At 38.9% G+C, this 19,362-nt stretch overlaps 1 protein-coding gene across 2 annotated transcripts in view; it reads right to left on the bottom strand.

Annotated features, from left to right (window-relative positions):
* Positions 1 to 19,362, bottom strand: part of COL5A2 (collagen type V alpha 2 chain) — a 94,043-nt gene that overhangs the window by 73,644 nt on the left and 1,037 nt on the right. The window lies entirely within an intron of this gene.

Here is a 19,362-nt window from a genome sequence, read left to right as displayed (position 1 = left end):
AATGAGAGTTAGACTCAACACTTCCCATCTAACACAAGACATTGTATGATCCTGTAATCATTTCACCATTGCTTGTCTAATCATACATTGTGAGACGTTATACATAACGTTTCCTGGAAAGAACCCAGAATTTCAGTGACACTGTAATTTACCTGCCTCTCTGGTCACGTCTTAAAAATATTCAAGGCGACTGGACTTAATTTCACCTAAGTTCATTCTGCTAATATTTTTTTAAGTATTTTAGAGATTTTAGGTGAGTATCTCTTACTTAGAAATACAGCTACATCACATGCAATATTAACAATATTGGTATTGAAAGGTCACATTCAACCACCTACCTTTCATCCAAAGGCAAAAAAGAAAAATGTCTGKTTTTTTCTTAGATGCTCCACAAGTATATGGGGGCTTTTTTCAGTTTTACTAGAAAGTGATGAATCCCTGCTCTTCACAGCCAGAAGTCTCTGTAATACACTGCATGTCCTATTTTGTCACAATGAACAAACTAAAGCTTGATCCTGACAGAAGAAAACAGCTAAGCAAAGGTACTACTTCAGTCTGATTTCATCTCATGAGTGATAATCAAACACAATTTAAGGTGCACAATACCCTGGTTTTGGGTACTTTCCCTCAATGGAATTCTTTTGCATGGACATTTCATCCCCTGGTGTGATTGTTTCAGTAAAAAAAATGGCTTCTGGCTGCCTCAAAGGTGCTTAGATTTACTCCAGGTGGAAACTCTCATTTTCATATACACACACTCCACAGGTAGGCTCTTAAACTTTCTAGGTGAACTTTTGGAGCAGATTTTACTCTTAAACACAACATAGTAACTTCTGCTGATTTTTTTTTTTACTCTATAAACTTTATATTAGTCCCTCCATAACTAAGAAAAATCTGATTCTTCACATTAAACTCTTGTCACATGAAAAGAGGATCAAATGCTACACACAGTTACTTAYACATCACAACCAAAGAAAGCCCCTTACAATGGGAAAACACAAGTTTTTTTTGTTGTTGTTGTGTTAATGAAGCATTTATGTTGGCTCTCCAGAAACACAAGCCAGAACCTGCAGTATTTTTCCATACACTGGTGTGACAAACACACTAAATGAAGAGCTGCACTTTTAACTCATTTATAAACATATAGAAAGGGATTTTTTTTTTTTTTTTAAAGGGGCCTGCCACAGTTACACCCACAGGAGAGGTACTTATTAACATAGTACAAGGGTTCCATCTCAGGTAACTCAAAGCATGTGATACCTGGATCACTGGACAAGAAACAGYAGCAGCATAACACATGAAAAGGCAATTATGGAAACTGATGTGATTCCAAGTTACTAAGTATTATCAAATAAGGGTCTTCTCCTGTTAGCTACAGGAAAGTGCTTTTATCCATAGCTATAAAAATAAACACCACAGCCCACAAAGATTAACAGTGTTTCCTGCTTTTCTGTACTGGCTACAAAATATTTTGATTGCACTTCTGTCAGGATCTAATGCAACTATAGAAAATGCTYGTCAGAATGGAATTTTAAAAGCTGATGTCAGTGTCATACTTCACATTTCCATTTTCCCAAACTATGCTTATCAACTGGGGGGAAAAAAAAGAGGGAAGATAACTATTTAGAGAAAAAAAAAGAAATGTATCTCATCCCATTGCAATTATTCATTAAATACAAAATCAGGTCATGCCATTAATTGAGGGGTTTTATGTATGTTTTATGGATTATTTTTGTTATGGAACACAAGGCATTCAACCATATTACTTACTAAGTTTTGGGACAATTCTAGAGAACACTAAATAGCACAGAAATTGAAGATCTTAAAAAAGCAGAAAACCCCTAAGCTYTAAYTGAAGTCTGTGCTGATTTAGAACGRGGCTGAAAGAAAGGTACACTTCCCTTTCCCCCATTTTTCTTCCCAGTTCTCCCCAACAATCCAGTGCTCCCCAACAATGTGATGCTGCAAAACAAGGAACCAGTGAAACAGCAAATATCTCCTTCCAACATGTGTCTCAACTCCTTCTCTTTTCCAGTTTCCAGTCTGTCAAAACAGGTTTCACTTTGTTTTATACTATTTACTGCCTTTGTTTTAGAAATACAATTTGACTAGAAGAAATTTTAAAGTGTCAGTTCTTCCTAAATATTCCTATTAAAATTTATGGGGGGGGGGGGGAGAGAGGAATAATAGCTCACTATGCCAACATTTACAATGTCTTGCTTTTCTAAACATTAATTCCTCAATGTAATAAATGTTTTTCTGACTTTTGCCCCAGATGTGCATACACAGATTCATTTATACACTCTTCAGAGTCTGCCCCAGTCTATTAAGAAGAGCAATCAGGGGATTTCTGTRCTTCCCTGAGATTACATGATCTCAAGAACTTCAAATAAATACAATTTGCTTACCTGGATATTAGTATTATCAGCTTTCCTGCCTGATATAACATATGGGAAAGAACAAGGACATAACCTGCCTAATTTTATTCATTTTAGTGGCTTGATGTTATCCCAATAATTTCACATTTCAGTCAGGAGGAGACAAACAAGCCTCCTATGGTTACATTTGGGTAGTACTATTCCAAGTTTTACCAATCTCACACAATCTAAGGCAACACTTGCAGTCCTAACAAGAATTTACCCAATTCCTGAAGGACCAGGGAAAAACATCTGGTCCTCTCTCAAGATGTTCACGGTGATACCAGTGGAAATACTAATACTACTGAATGGGAATTAACACAATGAAAACTGTCTCATTCCCCATAGTCTTCATCTCTGATGCAAGCTGCACAGGGTTCTCAATTCAGCTGCCTTCATGTGCAGCATTAATGACAGCTGAAACAGCATCAACTGGCCACTCAATATGAGGCCACAACRGGGCCCAGCTTCTCACCCAGGAGGGAAGAAAATGTATCTTGCACATTCTCCATTTAGGACAAAGAACTGTGAATCTCACTAACAACATCATAACAACTGAATGAGGCCCTAAWCCAAGCCTTAATTTAGGTTTTTCAGGGCTGTGTTGGATGAGAACCCAAAAAGTAGCAAACAACATCTTGTTACATTCTCAGTTGTTGTTTTTCCAGTTTAGAAGTGTGTGCATTGTGGGAGTTTCTCCTAACGCCAAATTACAGCCTGGAGGTTAGGAAATTCTTTCAAATTCATGCATGTCCTTTACATGCAAGGTAAGCTCAGTCAAGGTAATACTTTCATTGCGTGACTGCTAACTATGATTAGCATTAGCTCTACACATCACAATGAACACYCTCCAGTCCTTAATACATCACAATTTTCAGACAATAGGGTAAAAAACGGAACACATGGCACACCTGATCCCTGGATAATCTTGAACACCTTTGGCTTGAATAAATTATTCCACTGAAGTAACAGYAGCACTGTAATTTATACCAGACAAAGATCAATCCCAAGATCTGCCTCYTCCAAACAGAAATGTCAGGAGAGTAAGTCAAATGATCTGACTTGACAGTACATTTTCCATGCATTAGTTACCCAAGTATGAAATTGCAATCAAAGGAAAAAACATACTGCAAAATTATTTGGTGATGAAAACCAGCCCCAGAGGATCCACTGCAGATGTGACCAGTTTCAGCGGACTGCTCAACCAGGCCTTCCAGAAACATACTGGGTGGGACTTGGCTGCCAACACAGCATCTTGAAAATCAGAAAACCCAGACTGGTGCTGCATTTTCTTTGGGGGATAAGGGGGTTGGGTTTTTAGTGTGGGCTTTTGGGTTGAGGTTTTCTGAGGCAATCAGGTCTCCAGTGGAAGCATCTTGTTCCAATCTCCCTAATGTGTACTGAGGATCCCATTTTTATGTCTCCATCTACTCAAGTACGTCAGTAGCCAACAACCCTGGGGTTAAGTGCCAAAAATAATGTTACTGTATTCTCTCTTAGCAAARTCAGAAGGATAGTCATATAGAAAGAACCATGGAGACAGAACCAGGACTGAAATTATATCACACCAGCCTCTCCCCAAAATTAATAATCTACCATTCATGCCAAATTATGACTTTGTATTACCACAATTCACCTATGACCTTTGACAGAAGTTTAATTACTGGAAAAATTCTATCAAGCAACTGTGGCTGAGAATATAAGCTCTAAACAAATTTTTCTAAAGAAAGAAAGAGAATCTGAAACTGACAGTTTGATTCTGATCATCAAAGTTAAATACAGTCTATTCCCTTGTCCACTGCAGAGATGAATGAACGCAGATCCCTCCATTAATTGGGTTTTTAATCCTAGCTATGCTCAGATAAGATTTTGCACTTGAAATCTGAGACTTGGAGCACGCTTGGAGAGAAATGTCTGCAGTGTGCTTYGATGACCTTTTTCCAACTGAGTTCTCGTATAGAAACAGGACTTTTCAAATGTCCCAGCATGTTCAGTTCTAGGGGTCTGGTCAAGATCCAAGACTCTGGGCTTGTTTAATAAGGAGATTCCAGGCAGTCCACAGCTGACCCTGGGCAGCCACACTGAAGCTCCAGTTTGCTGACGTGGAYGAGCTCTGTGCTGGGGATTGAGTAGGTCCAGATGCTCCTTCTCTCTTCAGAGAGGAAATTATAGTCTATAGAAGAGGAGCTGGCACAGCCAGCTTTCTAAGCTAGGAAATTTCATGATCTGTTGGAATATATTAACATGTACATTTTTAACTCCAACAGAGACATAGCTTGTCTCTGGAACAAATGTCTGATAGGGGTAGAGTTACAGGGCCTAAGGGAACATGAGGGGCTGGATGATTTCATTTCCCCTAAGCTAAGGCAGTTGGCAAACGTGGGTATGGTTTACTGCTTTTTTGCTTTTATTGTTATGAATTGTGTGGATAATTGATGGCAGGTTGCCTAGAGCCTGGGTTAGGCCTCCTTCATGAAAGCTGAAATAAATAAATGGTGGCTTGCTCTTATTTTACTGGTTCTGTGTCAAATTCAGGAGTCACGACTGGCTTAGCATTTAAAGGCACCAGCCTAAAAGAAGGGAGCAGGCTCCTGGATGTCACCCTGGGATCAGTAACTGCTCCTGGTCCCAGCACTGACATGAGGCCCAACCTCTTCTCGTGAAAGGGAGAGATTTCCAAGCAATTTTCCAAAGACCATTGGTTCCCAAGCTGAATTTAGACTAYATACTGCAGATCAGAGGAAAACCAACTAAAACATGAAGCTCCTGCAAGCTGTATGGTAAAAAGAAAGGAAAAAGTATGTTTCACTCCTCGTTTTCTCAGCCAAAATTTTTCTTGCACAAATAAACTTGTAAGTATCACATTCAAGTAAAGTGTTTATCATCTCAGTTATACACAAAACCTGCCCAGGTGACTCTCCCTCAAACTATTTCAGTGCCTACTTCACAAAAAGTATTTTACTACATGTAAAATACCTAAGGTGGGTAGTTCAGTGTCAAGTATATCAGAATCAAATTTCCACTTCAAAACACCTTAGTTGTGAAAATAAAATTTCACTGTTCAAAACATTGACTTGAAATTAATCACTTTGTAAATCAGCATGAAAGATTAAAAAAGGCAAACAATAAAAGTGTACATGTTTATTCTGTTTTTCCAATGTAGGCACCAACTCAAAATCATAGTTAGGATCACCAATCAAGCACTGCTTTTCTGTTTGTTTCACTAATGGGAACCGATACTTATTCAAGAAATCGGTTCTCCCTTTTTTACTCTCAAAGTAATTCTTCTACAACGAAAGCATTTGGAGTGAATGATAAAGATGATGAGTTTCTTTAACAGCCCAGGATTGAGTGAAGGCACAGCATAGGACATAACTAACCGTGCATTTCCCATAACTGGTATGTAATTTCAATTTAAGTGCACTGCAAGCTCTATAAAGTCCCTGAATGAAATATATTTTCTGAGCACACCTCATCACTATGGCTGGCTGGATTTACATAATTAATGCAGCTTGAGGTCAATATGGAAAACAGGTCTTATTCATCACTGTCAAGCTCTCTCCAAAAAGAATACACTCCAAGGAGCCCAGTGATACAGGCACAAAGACAGAAGAGCCAACTGGTAAGGTACAAAACCTGTGACTGCTTTACTCAGAACACAACTACCCTTTAGAATCTCTCAAGGGCAATAAATTAAATCCCAGATGCACATCTGGTAATAAACACTGAAAGTACAGAAAAGCATTGATGACAATCATCCACCTGGTTACTGAAGAACCTTCTGTCAAACAGGACAGCACATAAAAATGTGGAACTGTCTTCTGCAAAACATCCTCCTGCAATTGAGCTATACAACTGAATATTCCTGGCAATTTTAGTGTMAAGCCTGAAAGAGCAGGAGAGCTTGGAATACTGCCTCAGAGGTGCACTGAACAGGAGCCAGGCTGTGCTTCACAYAGGCTCCAGAACTGGCTTTACAAACTTACTCCTTTTTCAATCAGGCCTCAAGCACATGATGTCATGGTACCATCTTCCCCAATATTAACTTCTTATCAACATAGTTAACATCATAAACTGAGTGAGAAACTTTCCTACGCAATAACTGATTGATTTAAGTAACTGCTGAACTATTCACATGTCATGAAAACAGAGTATTCTAACACCCAATGACTCRAAGTATTCTTTAATCTGAAAGGCAAAGTCCGTTTGAATCAAAAAGASTTGCAAAATGTTTAAGTTTCTTCTACTCTCTGTTTTGTTCTCCTCATAGTCTTAGGCAGCCTGAATAAAGTATATACCAGCCTGCTCAAGGCATCACAATCTTTTTCCTGTATATTAGAAAAGGAATATTCATGYCCTAACCAAACAGTCCTCATTAAGGTCCCTACCAGTCACATTTCTTTCTGCAGAAATTTTCTCCAAGTAAGCATTGTCYAAAGCTCAGGTGCAACACATGACATGAGCTTTAAACACATACAACATACCAGAAATTTCACAGACTATGAAAACCTGAATTTTGCAGCCATGTCAGACTCTTCATCATAGAGTTGTGAGTGTACTAACACAGGTGCTGGAAAACTCATTATGCATTTAGTTGGACTGAAAGGAAAACAACACCCTTTGTTGCTTTGCATAAAGACAATCTCATTTCCAAAACCAGAGCTKTCTGGTTGCAGGCTCCTACATGTTTCCCACAGGATGGGAACTTTAAACAAAAAAAAAAAAACAACAAAACAACCAACAACAAGAAAAGTAGTGTTAGCTAGAACAGGAAAAAAAAAGGCATTTTGAGGAAATACTTTGTGTTCTTTAGTATTTATCATTAGGGATAATAGAACTGAAGTTTCTCCCAGCCTCAAATATTCTACTGGGCTACAGAAATGTATAGCAGAGCAATACATGAAAATGGAACATACCTACAATACCCTCAGGGACAAGAGCTATGTTAAGTTCATTAAGACTTGAAAGAAACATTTTAGATGCCTGAAGATATTGTGCTGCATTGCACAAAAAATTGTAACTGCCTTTGTAAGTTACATGGCAGACAATTTTTCTTTTTCATAGCCACATTACTGAAACACTGTCATTCTACTGCTAATAAAACTGAAGATCAGTGTTTCAGTGCAACAGAGGTTATTGTCAGCAACCAGAGCCACCTGCAATTTCTTCTGCTAAGCTTGCCTTAACCAGGCTTGTCCTATACCATTTCTTGTGGTCTTCTCAGAGTGAAGCGAGCAGTTAAAGCATTGCTTTAACGAGACACACCAAAGAACAAGAGAAGCTTCTTCAGCATTAGCTCTGAAATCCTTTGTCAGATTTTCATCTTACCTATCCTAGATAACTCCAGAGGGAAGGAAAAAAAAATAATACCCAACCCCCTCAAAAATCTAACAAAACGTACACCACCCCCATCCCTGTGAAAAAAAATCCCTCTTCCTGCCTACTGAGACAAGTACTAAAAGAACCAGGCCTAAGCTAGATCTAGCCTCAAACGTCACAGTTTATTAGATTATCAAAATGGGTCATAATAATTAGCTATTTGTCTTGCCTGACTGACACAATGTCCTAAAGYTCACTCTGCTATTTCAATCAATAGTTATAATTCAAGACAAAAGCAAGAGCCAGAGGATCAGAGTGCTGGTATTTACATTTCATTGTAAGCTGCATTCCATTGTATAAACAAATGACTTAGAATTTTCTAAGTCTTGCTAACTTCAAGGAGGAATTTAAGTCTTTCAGCCTCAGGAAGGGAGGAGATTTAAGAAGGAAAAAAAAAAAAGGAAGAGACAGTACATGCATACACACGCACAAGAAAAATATGAAGAGTTATTGAGCCATCTCATGAAGAAATAAATTCCACTTTGGGAAAAAAAATAATTCTGATGTTTTGGTAATAAGGTGGCACTTCTCACAAACTGGAAACTAATTTTAGGAGAAGTGCATCCTTTTGCAAAAGCATCCCCAGATCTRTGCTTTCAAAGTAAACAACTAAAAGTCAGAAGAGGAACCACTACATTAATCCTAAATAGATTCAGATTTATATGATTATACTGGGAAATAACAGGCATCCATTAAAGCCATACCTTTTTTTCTTKCATGATAGTGGAAATAAGAGGACAAACTGGGTAAAGGTCTTTTAAGATGGGCTCAGCACAGCCTGTATCTCTACTGTAATTCCCTACAGCAAGTGTTGCACAKTGTCTCRCAGCTGTGTCCAAGAGCAAAGCTCRTAGGGAATTATTTGATGAAGCTATACACTTCCAGGAGCTCCTGGATGCCACGACCATCCCAGCTAATTTGAGTATTGGTAATAATTATATTACCCTACTAAGGCTGGGTAACAATACTATTTAAGAGTGCATGCTTTCACTCCAACTYATCTTTCAGCCCACACACCAGCTTTAGCTCAAGAGCTGTGCTGTATTTTAGCTATATTTGCAAACTCCTTTTCAGAAGTTTAAACATTTAGCCAATGTTAAGGAGATGTTAACCAATTTAAGGATATTTAAAAGAAAGAAAAAAAAATAAAAAACCAGCACAGGCAGAATGTCTTAGTCCTTTTCTCAAGGGAACTCTACTTTGCAGGTAGTACCCATGATGGGCTTTGAAAGCAGGGATATTGGATGCAATCATGAAAAGAAGCAGCAGCACTGGGCTCTCTTATGTGGCAGATGGAAAGTGAACATGTGTCAGGAATCACTCAGTTGTGATTCCAGTCCAAGTAAAAGACAGGCACGGTACTGTCACACCAGAAAGTTTCTTCTCATGGCTTTGAGTCAACACCCACAGACATTTACAGGACTCAGCCTAAGCCACAGCTGTATCCTGTTAGAAAACAGGACCATAGGAGCATCCCCTTTCCAGGCAGTCACATTCCCTTCAGCTATCATCACTCTGGCCTAGGGATCCCGAATCATTCTCTCAGGCAGAGCTATAGATCAGGATGATACTTGCACTGAATGCCAAGTCACTATCCACACTAGGCATGCTGAATTCCGTCCCAAACTTAAGCCTTTACTGAGTATTTTGTAGTTCCATGTAAAATTTACCAGGAATTCACCTATTATATTAAGCACTATTAAGCACACGGATCATCTCAAGAACCCCAAAAGCCTTAACTCCCATGTTCTTCTGTAGAAGAGATGGATGTATGGACCTTCACTATGTCAGATTTTAGCACAAAGCWAACTCAAACCAAAGCCACTGAGACTCCCTTGGTTTCCTGTGAAACCAGAATCTGGRCTTTGTTTGTCTACTTATGTTTACAGATGACAGGAAGCAACCTTCAGTCAAAACCATGTGAATTTGCACAAAAATGTCAATATAACTGATAAAAGATACTTAAGATAACTACACTTATTACAGCTAACTCACTGCTGCATCATTTCTCCTAATTAAATCTTACTCCAGATAAATAGATACTGAAGTTTGTTTCCCTCTTTTAAAAGAAAAACTGAAGTAATTAAAGCTTCTTTAAGGAGATAAATCATCTCATTCCAAGAAATAAGACCATTCATGTGCCTCAAGTTAGGCTCTAAAATACTCTCCTGAATGGGAGATTTAAATAACCAAATATTTACATTACATTCAAACACAAACAAAATAAACTCCCTATCTTGCACTGTGCCTGTAAAATAGATAAATTCCATACTGCAGATGTTTCCTAGGAAACCAGGAAAGGCTTAAAGAAACAGAACAGCTGGAAAAAGAAAAAAAAAAGTCAACCTCAAGAACTAAGTGCTCCATARCCTCATTTTAAAAACCATTAGAATGATATTGCTAATAAAAATTAGAGGAGCACCTTTCACACTGGTTGGCCCTGGCACTCTTCATGAGGGCAAACATGCAGATCAAGACTTAGCTTTTCTCTCCCCGTTATCTCACCCTGCTCCCCCAAAAACAACAACAAACCAAACCAAGAAGAGTGAGTATTTTGCTACAATATGGTAAAGCTGTAGAGTTTTGGTGTGTACACTGATAAGGATCGCCAGCCCCACAGGGGTACCTACTGAAATCCTACAGCAAGCAGATTATTCACTTTGCTGAGGAGCCAGATTCCGCTTCTGAAACCAGCCTGCTASTCAACATGAAAATCCATGCCATTCCAGAAATGTATTATTAGCACAATGACTCAGTATGTATATTACAGTAGTACCCTAAGGCTTCATTTCATATCAAGGAAGCTTTGTGCTCTGYACTGCACAAATTCATCAGAAGGCCCTGCACTTCACAGTGAAAATATGAAATCAAAGCATGCCAAAGTTACTCAAGCTCAGTGTCCAGGTTTAGAGAAAATTTTCTATTATTACAACAAACACTTCCCCCAAGGGGGAAAAAAAAAGAAAAAACCAAAAAAAAATAGTAAAGGACAATTTGTCTAATCTCAGTCCTAATTTCTGAAGTAGGCTCCCAGCACTTCGCCAGTCATCTCAATAATTCCAAACATCATTGCTGTGACAGCAGCCATAGTGTCATGTTGGCTCTTCCTTCCCCACATGGCTCCATTTTCCATGTTCTGCTTTGCTTGTCACCAGGCTCAATGCCTCTGACATCAGGTTCTTCCCTGCCTTTGYTGCTGCCAATGCATGTTCCAGCACCTTCTGCCTCTTGCCAAAGCAAGCACYGAACATCTGGAAATCATCCTCCATTACTTTCACCAGTGAGATGCGCCTGCCTCGCACTGCAGTTCCCATGCAGAGGGAAGACACCACATATCTGTAAAATGCACTACACATATCTAACACACTATATATTAAACTACTTCAATGTGCAATAAGTTACAAACACATGTGATTTTCTTTTTAAAATGTAAGCATATATAGTGGGTAGCTTTATAGACCAAAACACTCCTAATTTGAGAGAGTTCTAAAATACATATTGATTTACTCTCAGAATTGTACTCTTTTTCTGGTGCACGACATCTTTTTGATATAAGAAGCCAACAGTTTTCAGTGCGTCCATTAGAGTGTGCTGGTTTGGGAATTTTAATGATAAAAGAAGACACTCCAATGGAAAACTAACACAGAGGAAAAGCGATAGTACTTGTTGCCTGTGCCTCTGAAAGAGCAGAAATGCAGGATATTTCCACTCCYTTTCCACAGTTTAAAGTCACAACAGGACAATGACCGCTCGGTTGTACAGAGCTGAGGTTCCTCAAGAGGAACAAGCCCCACCACACACTCAACACCTCTCTGGAAGTTCCTGCCTCTTTCTTCCTTTCATCTTCTATTCTCAGAGCTTTGTACATACTGAGGATTATTCAGAGGAATTGCAGAAAGCCTCCAGGAGCCTTTGAGAAGTGAGTTAATCCAGCTGCTCAGTGGTATCTTTCCTACCAAGAGGCTCATCACTGATCGAAGCAAAAGAGCCAAAAATAGATCATACTTGATTAAAAAAAAAAGTTTATTGATTATGTCACTTGTTAACTATAATTGTAATTCATAATTTGTATCAACTAAATGGTCATAATTCAGAGTAACTTGATTTTTCTGAAATAGCACAGATTGATTAAATAATTTTTAAGTTTTCTCAGTCTTTGGATAGGCACTGCAACTGAGGGGGAAAAAAAAAACCCTGTATTAAGAAACTAAGGCATAAATGTCATAGGATAGCAGCCGCTATGGAAATTCAACACGTTTTTACTATATCAAAAAGTTTGATAGAGTTCTGCAAAGAAAATATTTCTGAAAAGCTAAGTGTAAAACAGGTAACCAAGCAAGCACACCTTCTATTAACTGCTTTTGTTTCAATTTTTTCCTTAAATACTTTTTCTTGACCTACTGGGATGTTTGACCTGACAGGAAACATGAGATTTCAGTCTAGAAAGTGATCTAATACCAATCAAGCTTGTCTATGATTTCCTGAGAGCAAGAACTGCTTTAATCAAAATGCTCCCTTTAGCATAACCTCTGAGGTTACCTATGATAATACAGCTGGCCTGAGACAGCTCTTCTCAATTGAGGAACATTTTCCTTCTGGCTTTTATCTGTGTTTTCACTATCATTTTAATGGTAAGCAGTAATCTTGGAGCAATTGGGCCAGGACACTCTCACAGACTGGCAGAAGGCAGGTTTAGATTAGATATTAGAAAGAAATTCTCTCCTGTGTATCAGATGAAGTGCTGGCACAGGCTGCCCAGGGAAGCTGTGGTTGYCCCATCCCTGGAAGTGTTCAAGGCCAGGTTGGACGGGGCTTGGASCAACCAGGGCTAGTGGAAGGTGTCCCTGCCCATGGCAGGGGRTGRAACWGGATGAGCTTWAAGGCCCCTTTCAACACCAATAGTTCTGTGATTCTATGGTGATTCCTTTTACCTCCCACAATCTCTTCCTGCACTACATTGTCATTATGCCTACAATCCTGCACTTCAGATGGCAGCTTGCTGAAGGCTGCTGGCAAGCATTTAATGACCAAAGAATGTTTGGAGAAGATACTGTATGGACCTTCTCTGCCAGACATCTACTGCACAGCAGGGAGCAGGCCTCAGGGAGACAGTTTACTCTTCTGTTCTTACTCTAAATGAGTTCATGTCCACAGCTCTGAATCCTTGCCAGCAGTATCAGAGTCGCTGTTTGTGTTTCTATTCAGTCACATTATCCAAAGAACAAGRGCACAAAGATTCAAATTAATTCTTTAGTCCTCCCATGCTACTGCTACATARTCCAAAGGCTATAAATGAAAAGTAGTGAAGAGACAAAATACCATGAAAGCTTTTCAGTATAAAAACAACTTCATTATATCACTCTCCCCAACTATACTACTCACACAAAGCTRCAGAAAAATGCAAATTCTTCAAAGCTCCAATCAAGTTTCAGCTGGCAGCAGCATGGCCAAGGAACAACCTTAGGACAGCTCTCCAAAGACCTATCTTCAGCAGCTASAAACAGAATCCCGAGGGTCTGCATGAATAGAAGCTGCCAGAACAGAGAGCATCCCACCACTGGCCCTCTGACAATCATTCTTAGTCTTCRTGCTTATATAACACATGACCTTTCCGCAGCAAATGCGGGTGGGATAGCAGAATAATGGAATTGTTTCTCACTGCAAGAATAAAAGACAGCACAGCAGGCTATGAAAAATGTATGTTGCTTACTAAGAAGAGATAATTGTAAGCAACGGTTTAGATATTTTAATTACCACAGCATCAAGGCTTATCAGCACCCAAAGYTTCCAGCATGTTACTGYCTCCATAATTATAAATCRAATTATAAAATAAGAATTTATGTGAAAATAATTGTGTCATTTCCTATGGTCAGTACCACTGGTTTATCCTTTCTAGTAGCTCAGGAATAGCACAAAATCTTCAAATTTCTCTAAACTGAAGTTAGGAAAAGCACAGAATCATAGAACAAGCTGTGACCAAAAAAAAAAAAAAAAAAGTATCTAGAGAAATAGTATTATTTGTACACACATCATGCACTGATTACAGAAAAGATGTAAACACTGCATGATGCCACCCCCTGGGGTACCTCTATTCCTCAAAGTGTTACATGACTTAGAAACCACTTTTCTCCAGCTTGAAAGTACCTGGTTTCTTATTTTATACTATTGAAAGAAATACATTTTCTTTATTAAGCTGGGAATGAATGCATTCAACATTCCAGCTCAAATTGTACCTGACCCTCTGCACATAASTGTCTCACCAGGGCATTCAAAGACAGTGGAACAAGGTGTGTCTGTTGCAGTTTGAGATTTCAGGCAGTGCCAACAATCCTTTCTCGTGCTCCAAGAAGCCTTTGTCAAAAACTGAAATTCCAAGTTAATATGATGAAATTATTCATTTTACACTAAAGGATACTTGGGCTTGCCTTGTTTGTTATATTAAGAACTGGGGGGGAGGGGGAGGTCTACAAAGTAAGTTTAAGTGGAAACCCAGTCTCTCTTTCCTCACCCCATTGAGAATCCACTGGATTAGCACTATGATTTATTCTAAGAAAAAATTATATCATCATCATCATTTACACACAAAAATGTGCAGGGTCACAATGACAAACATAAGTGAAATAATGTACATATATGGACAGATCACACGCCTCCGGCTGGAATTTTGACTATTCCCTATTATTACTTTGTTATTTTTTTGGCACTGAGTTCATCGCCTTTCCCTGTATATGGAAAAATACTTGTATACAGGCCACGAACATCTGCTCAGTTTTTAAGGATTACATTGTTGCATGAAGATCTGCCTTCACAGTTTCTGCTTCCCTGCACATATACACAAAAATCTGTGCTTCTTTTCCCAAAAAAAAGGCCAAAAACCAACTTACGTGGCGTGTTGACCAGTTTTAATTCTAACCACAGAAAAATTGTAACYAGCCCAGATAGAAAATACAACTTCTACACCAGGAGTCGTTTCTAATCAGAGTTTCCTATGTTTAGGAAATATAACTTATATGACCAATTTATAATTGGTCAAGGAATCTGTACATATTTATTTCTTTCTGAAAATTTCTAAAGAGTTAGCGAGGTAAGAAAGACTTATCTTTTAACTAACTTATATTCAACTTTTGTTACACAAGACCAATTCCTACATGTTTCAAATGGACAAATCAAGGTGATAAAATGCTATCACACTAAAACAAATTGTAAGGATGAAAAGACCTCACCGAGAAACAAGACTTGAGCATGTCAAAACATGAGTCATGAAATGACCATTTCGTTTCTATGACAATAATCCGTATTTGTAAACACCATGGGGAAAAAATGCCTGCACTAACAAACACAGCRTGCAATTATTCTTCAATCACAAAGTATTTTCCAAAAAACTACAAGTTAATGTGGATTTATGTATTCCAATTTTATGCATYCCATMATYTTGAGGAAAGTTTTGCTGAGGCTGRATAGAAGGAATCCTCTCAAGGACTCTTCTTGCAGAAAATTCTGTGTAGGTTATCCTKCTCACACTTTTATGGTCAGGAAAGTCAACCCCAAGTATTCAAAAGTCAATGAGTTAGCTCCCACAGAATTATGGTTTTGTTTAATGGATACTGATTTCCATCCTTTCTTTGCTTAGAGCTATAATAATTTCTGGTTTTGAGTTATTATTATTATTAAACTCCCAAACACATATATCTACATGCACACACACACACACACACACACACACACACACACACACACACACACACATACATGCAGGCATTCTCACTGAGAAAGCAGAGATACAGATGTAAGAGAGTGATCTGGAGATCTGGAACTTCTGGGGAACAAAAAAAAGAATCAAGTACAGGATAACCAGGCGATCAGGCCCAGCCAGCATGGGTTTGTGAAGAGCAGGTCCAGCTTAACCAACCTGATCTCCATTTATGACAAGGTGACGAACTTAGTGGATAAGGAAAAGGCTGTGATGTTGCCTACCCAGAGTTTAGTAAAGGTTCAGWCACCATTTCCCCACAGCATTCTCTTGGAGAAGTTGGCTGCTCATGGCYTGGATGAGTGTACTGTCCACTGATAATAAAACTGTCTGGATGGCCAAGCCCAGGRARYGGTGGTAAATGSAGTTAAATCCAGTTGGCAGCTGGTCACYAGTGGTGTTCCCCAGGACTCAGTACTGGGCCCAGTCCTGTTTAATATCTTTGCCAGTGATCCGGACAAGGGGATCATAACAAGTTCCCAGCCAACACCAAGCTGAGCTGGAGTATCAATCCGCTGAAGCAGCACTTTGAAAACTGTTGGGTTCAATGATCTCAAAGGTCTTTTCCAACCTAAACAATAAATCCATAATAATTCTAAGTATTATCAGATCCCCATTAAAATTGTGGCAACAGGCAAAACTGGGGTTTGCTCCTTTTCATAGAGTCATAGAATATCATTCTCCTTAGSAGCTGTGAGGACTCTTCATATGAAAGACCCATAAAATCTAAAGATGCATCTGGCAAGAATGTTCAATAATTCTCTTACTTTCTCATAGCTAAAGAGGAGTTTCACTTCATCTTATTCCCAACACTTCTCCACTGTGGAGACTGTGCAATGTAACATCTCATCTCCCTAAAGATGGTATCAGAAAGAAGACAATGGATATATTTAGTAGCCCCCATTCCACCAGCTGAGCTGTTTGTGCCTCCAAAGTCAGTCCATTCTCCTGTCTCTCTTGCATGGTTTCCAGACAAAATGAAAGACTTTGAAAATTCAACAGAGGCAAAGAGGATCATTAACTCAAACAGAACAATGATCATTCTCTTTTTTTTCCTAACTCATACTGTCAAATAAGGTAAATTAGATAATTCTAAATCAATACCAGGACTGACATTGATGTCAGCTGTAGTAGGGTTGACACCACAAGAGACGATGAAAAAATATAATTCACCACAAAATTCAGAGAAATTTATGTTGCAAAGACTGATGAGAACCAGAGGTAACTACAGGATTGAAGAGAAATATGGGAGATGCTGGCAATAAGCCACCACTGCCATCCCCAATGGAATTTGCACCAACAATTCTTCTTGAACAAGGAGATTCCCACAATCTCAGATCTGATWCAAGTGTACTGATTTTCCACTAAAGCTGTGTTTCTAATTTATTTTTTAAAAAACTTTTTGGAAAAAAAGCAGTGACATTTCCACTCCCAAGGGGATGGAAAAGGATCCCAGAAGCACACACTGTTTCTGCTAGTAGTTTTCTCTATCCCAACCCCTAGGGAAAGAGTAAGGACTGTAGAATTTTGTAGAAATCCCTACACCAAAGTTTCAGAGCTTTCAGGTACTCAGCATTTAAACAGCATGTAATTTCAACCACYTCCTGGGCACTTTTTGACCCTATTGCATTTTTCAACTAGACCAGGTCTCTACACAGAAATTAAAACCAGGATCTTTCTAGTCCTTCTAGGATTTTGCAGCACTGAACTTATGATAAATAACTTTTAAATAAGCACATTTAAACAGTCAGCCTCAAAGTTACCCACTTTGCTTTAGTAKGTTTGAAAGTGTCTGGGTTTTGCATTTTTACATCATTTTAAGCACATGCATCAKGCAGCACTACCAGCCAAGTGCTCTTGAGCAAAACAGATCAATCTGCAATAGTTTCAAGAAGAAAAAAAAAATTAATAAAGAAACTGGCATTACTTAAAAGCACAGAAATTTTAAGTGCCAAAAAAACCCCTACTGCTAAGCAGTACATTTGGTTTAAACAAGTATTACAGTTCTTTCATTAATTTTTAAAAACCATTTTACCTCCTTTATTATATTCAAGTTATCTATCAATATCAATCCCCCTTATCATGATAAATTCTGTCACATACTATCACAGAAGCTATTTCTTTCTTCCACTGTGGCTGAATTTGACCACCASTATTCAATCCTTCWTATTTTTTCTAAGACTGTCATGAAYAATGAGTGGTGARACAGGGRTTYACWTCCCTTCTGAAAGTCTGATGGGCAATTCAGGAAGCATAGATAAGAAAAAACTTTCTTGCTTCTCCAGATACCTCCAATATTTGGTTACCTGCTAGAACCTATATTCAAGTGGTACACTTGACCAAGTGAAGAAATGAARTAGCTGTATAGACAAGTCACCTGCAGTAATATACAGTGTTGACTGATGTTAGACCTCTGCATAAGTACTAAACCCAAGACAAACTAAGGGTAAAASTTGTCCATTTTTCAGCATTTGTAGGCTTCAATCAGGAACTTTTATTTAAAGCTGAAATCCCTTTCTTATGCAATTAAACCAGACCAATATGTAGAATGCACCCTTATGTCTATCTTCACTGCACCATTCCTCATATCACACTAAAATAGGTTTGAGTTTGTTGGTTTTTTTTTAATATAATGAACACTGGAGAAGGGTATGCATAGTAGACAAAAGCTATTACATTCTCWAACAGGAAGATGAATAAGTGAAGTAAGTGTAAACAGATGTCACTTATTCAATACAATCTATTTTGCTCTGACTTACCACGTATTTCTCAGTTGCCTCAGCCATAAGCATACAGCAAATACATCCCAGAACATATTGCTACATTACTGGCTTATCTCATAATTTCCATAATACCAACAAAGTAGTAAATGACATCTAATATTTCCAATTTTCCCCAAAAACATAAATGTAATTTTTTTAAAGAGGCAAAAAGCTATACTTTTTATTAAAAGGATATCAAAATCTAAATATTTTCACAAGTGTTTTGTTTGGCATTGTATGTAACTGAAAATGCATAATATATGCCTCCCTTTGTGGGAAGTATATGAATTACACTCACAGGTTCATATAAAGTGCCCCCTCTATAGGATTCCTTACACAGCTGTGCATGGGCAGGACTGTCTCATTTTGCTCTGGAGAACAAAAGTTTCAGAAATATTGCACTGGTTTATTCATCAGGCTTTGACTCCTCCTCACTTATGCAATCCAGCGCATTACCAGAGAAGTCCAGTTACAAGAAAAATTACACTCTTGAAAATACACAATAAAGTAACTGCAAACTGCATTGTAGRGTGCATCCTACAATGTGCTGGAATGCCCTACAAAGTCTCTTTGTCGGGCATAATTTGGAAAAGAAGCCAGAGTTCYATACAGAAGCCTAGGAAGTATGTTCAAGAGTACAATAGCTCCAGACTGTCCCACAAGCAGCCTGCTCACATTTCAGGAAATCAACACAGGGCACGCCATCCATCCCGACTGATRAAAGAGTGCAGTCACTACGCCTTCTCCTGACCATCAGCCTCTCTCTCGCAGACATTGCAATGATATTCGKCACGAACGGCTACAAAGCAGCCGCAGACAGTGCAGGTTGGGCGGGTGAAGCTCGCAGTCCCGCTGCCCTGATGGAGCTTGCCCCGAACCGCCGCTGCCCCGCTCCGCCAGCCCCGGGGCGCAGGGGAGGGAGGCTCCGTGCCATCCTCGGCATCACGCAGCCCCTCCGCAAGAGCCTCGGGGGAAAGGAGTCGGAAAAAGAAGGAAAGGAAAAGAAAAAGGGGGAGGGGAGAGAAAAAGAAAATAAAAGAAGGAAAAAGAAAGG

The sequence above is a fragment of the Malurus melanocephalus genome, unplaced genomic scaffold, assembly GCF_030028575.1.
Source record: "Malurus melanocephalus ecotype Western Australia unplaced genomic scaffold, MMel_1.1 scaffold_598, whole genome shotgun sequence".
In the NCBI taxonomy this organism is placed as follows: Eukaryota; Metazoa; Chordata; class Aves; order Passeriformes; family Maluridae; genus Malurus; species Malurus melanocephalus.
The sequence above is the reverse complement of the archived record's forward strand: the minus strand, read 5'-3'. Positions and strand labels throughout refer to the sequence as shown.